The sequence below is a fragment of the Camelus ferus genome, chromosome 4 (assembly GCF_009834535.1).
Source record: "Camelus ferus isolate YT-003-E chromosome 4, BCGSAC_Cfer_1.0, whole genome shotgun sequence".
NCBI classification, from domain to species: Eukaryota; Metazoa; Chordata; class Mammalia; order Artiodactyla; family Camelidae; genus Camelus; species Camelus ferus.
In genome coordinates this window covers 54,666,406-54,670,225 of record NC_045699.1, presented here as the reverse complement: position 1 = coordinate 54,670,225, position 3,820 = coordinate 54,666,406, and the positions used below count along the sequence as shown (strand labels likewise).

The following is a 3,820-nucleotide window of genomic DNA, read 5'->3' as shown; positions in this document are numbered from 1 at the left end:
TGAATGTCTGTTCAACTCCCCCTCCTCCAATTCATACGTTGAAATCCTAACCCCCAAAGGTACTGGTATGAGTAGGGGGAGCTTTTGGGGGGTGATTAGGTCCTGAGGGTGGAGCCCTCATGAAAGGGATTAGCGCCCTAATGAAAAAGATCTCACAGAGCTTTATTCTGTCAGGTAAGGATGCAAGAAGTCTGCAGCCCGGAAGAGGGCCCTCCCCTGATCTTGGACTTCCAGCCTCCGGAACTGTGGGAAAGAAGTTTCTGCTGTTTACAAGCTACCCAGCCTGGGGTATTTTGTTGGAGGAGCCCTATTGCCATATCGAAATTTGGCTTCAGATCCCTTATTTATGGGTAAGTTTCATCTTATTTGGAGTTTCACCATCAGAGAGAGCAAAGAGAGCTGTTTTGAATAGCAGGGGAAATCATTGTACCTTATCCATGTACAGCTGCTTATCAAGGGCTTTCAGAAAAATTATTCCTGTCCACAGACCGTGAATTAGCCTTTGGGACAGTTTCAGACTGACTGGCATAGAATTAGAGCTAGAGGACAATATATATGAACCCTGAACCTCTGAGGAAGCATCGTTGCTTTCAGGATGAAGTCTTACATCCTTAACATGGATGCAGGGCTGTGTGTGATCTTACCCCGCTCTAATTCTCTACCTTTATCTCCTAACACTCTGACCCCACGTAAACGCACACAGTCACCAGCCACACTCTAGCTTCTTTCCTGTTTGGGAAAGCGCTGTCTTTCTGCCATAATGCCCTTTTCACATGCTGTTTCCTCTTCCTGGGATGCCTTGCCCTTCATCCTCTTTGCCTATTTACCTTTAGCTCAAAGCCTTATCTGATTTCCCAGCTTATAAAGGGTCCCTCATTTCACATTTTAATAGCACTGCAGAGTTCTCCTTCCTGTGAGTGCATAGTTGCATCTTTTTAAAAAATATTTTTAAATTAAAAAAAATTTTTTTATTGAAGTATACAGTCAATTACAACGTGTCAATTTCTGGTATACAGTCAATTACAACGTGTCAATTTCTGGTGTACAGTACAATGTCCCCGCCATGCGTATACATATATATTCATTTTCATATTTTTTTCATTAAAGGTTATTACAAGATATTGAACGTAGTCCCCTGTGCTACACAGAAGAAACTTTTTTTTTTAACCTTTACACTTATTCCTATGGTTATGCAATTAAGACCTATTCCCTTGTTAAGTTACATATTCCGCAAGGATTGCTCCAAGTTCTTGCTCACCCCTGGACCTGTCCCCAGTGTGTGGGGCACCCGATGAATCAGTTGGTTGGCTAATTGAGTAAACAGGGCTGCAAAAACCTTCCTCAACCAGCTGCATGAACACGAAGAATAGTGTAGTGCAATGATTAACTGAGTGTTTAGACCTTGAATCAACGACATTCAAGATAAAATCCTGGTTCTGCCACTTACTAGCTGTGGGATTTGGGGCAAGTTAATTCACATTATTGTGTCTTAGCTTCCTCATCTGTAAAATATTTTTACATACATTATATATATAGCATATAAGTATAATAATTTGGTATCTTATCAAGTCAAAGATGCCCTTGATAGTAAGACACTACACGTATCATTAAGGAAAAACAAACCTACCAATTAAACGAGAACACAAGGTTTCTTATCCCTGAGGCTTTTTTTGTACAAAACTGCCCTCTGTCCATCCGGAGGATTAGACAAGCAGCATCTCAGGAACACTCCGCTGTGTGTGCCCCGCTCGCCCCCAGCCCTACCCGGGAGACTCTCTTCCATGCCTCTGGCCCCACTTCTGCAACACGATCTACCAGCTGGTGTCAGTATGTTTCAGCCGAGAACCGGGAAAATGTTATGAACAACAAATACCGCAGCACGTGCAGTATCAACCATGCTCGTCATTCAACTGAGATGCTGAAAATGTGAACAGCCAGGCCTGTGTGTGACATTGTGGGTGACATCCCCAGCACCGCCTTGCCCTGCTGACCACACTTAGGAGAGGCACAGGCTTCTTAAACTCCCCTCAGATTCAGAGAAATTAATATGTGAAAATAAGTGCATTGGCAAGTTTTTACTTCTTTATTTACATTCTGCATAGTTTTTATTTTATGAAAAAGCTCATTTCAAATCTACGTTAAACTAAGCTGAATACAAAGTGTTGGTGAAGGAAGCCTGAGGGGAGGTGTCTCATTGACAAAAACATATGGCCACTGTCCTCTGGCCTTACAATTTCAGGCAAGGCATTTCAAGTGACTTCATGTTTGCATGTTTCAGAGCTGGAGCCCAAGAAGAGACTCGCCTCCATTGTCAGGTGTCCATCAGCTCCTAGAGCATCAAGTCCCTTCTGCAGTTTGTTCTTTGGTAAAGAGATTACTCCCGCAAGTCTCCATCCCCTGGCTTTGGCCTAGGTCTTGTGCTTTCAGCATCATCTCCATTAATAGTTACTACAGTGATGTGTGTGGTCCAGTTCAACACACCTGGATCTATAATTCAGTGGAGAACATCCAGCAACCTATCCTTTTTTTGGGGGGGTGTAATTAAGTTTATTTATTTATTTTGGAGGGGGTACCAGGGATTGAACCCAGCTCCTGAAGCGCGGCTGCGTCTGGGCTGACATGACCACCCAGGACACCTGCAGAGAATTCTAGGCAGTAACCTCCCATTGGTGGGCGGAGCGGCTTCACCAGGATGATAAGCTTATAACGAAGAGTTCTTTGCAGCTCCGGGAAACCCGCCACCATCCTTTCCTGGCCGTATTTCACCAGCTCCCAAGCTCTTGTTTCACCCGTAGGAGCCATGTAAGTGTTTCCAGGCTTGACCCATTTTCCTTTTGAAATTAACTCCCCTGAAATAATAGACTGTTTGGTATTTTGAGAAGAACCCGTTGGTTCTTGGTTTTCCATTTTCAAACTGGTTAGTCTTTATAGTCCTTGGGCAAGAAGTTCACAACCAAGATGTGGGGGTGAAGGGAAGGGCATGCCTCTGGGGGAGGAAAAAAGAAGGGTGAGTCCCAGGCAGCAGCCTCAGGCGTTATGGGGCTGCTGCTTCTCGATCTTAGGTTGCTGTGAGAATTAAGTGCGTTTGAATATACAAAGCACATGGATTACTCATCTGAAAGCCTGGGCACACAGTAATGAATCATCATCTCCCAGCAGATATGATCACCTCTGCCAGGCAGTCTTTATCCTCAGTGTCCTTCTCTGGGGTCCCCTGGAAGGACCAGCTCAGCTGACGTCGCACAGACTCAGCACAGCCCTCGATGAACTGAGTCATCCATTCATTTTACTAATGGAAACAATCAGGAGTCGGGAGAAATTCAGGCTTTTTCAGCTGTGCAGCTGAGAGGTGTAACTCTCCACTGGAACGCCAGCGCCATGAGGGCAAGGATTTTTATCTACTTGTTCACTGCCATCAACCCAGTGCCCAGGATAGTGCTGGGCACCTAGCAGGTACTCACCACATTTAGTCGAATGAATGGCTGAATAACTCTGTAGATATTTACAAGAGTTAATAATATTGAGATGAGAGGATTCACACCATGGAGATGACTCACAGCTGAATCAAGTGTAAAAAAGCCATAGTTGCCCTTTTTCTATGCGTTTAAAATATCCCAGTTTTATGGGACAGTTTTAATGGAAATAAACTTAGTAAGTCAAAGTTCTATGATTAATTATACTCTGCTTCCATTATAATTACGTATTGATCCAAGGCTGTTGGTGGAGCACCTGGCAGCTGTGAAAGAAAAACAGTAGCAGGTGTTTGGACTTAGTTCATGCTTGCTAACTAATTAGATGAGGATTTTTTCCCCTGGAAACC

At 44.0% G+C, this 3,820-nt stretch overlaps 1 pseudogene; it reads right to left on the bottom strand.

Annotated features, from left to right (window-relative positions):
* Positions 1 to 2,170: 2,170 nt before the first annotated feature.
* On the bottom strand, positions 2,171 to 2,945 carry LOC102503967 (annotated as a pseudogene).
* Positions 2,946 to 3,820: the final 875 nt, after the last annotated feature.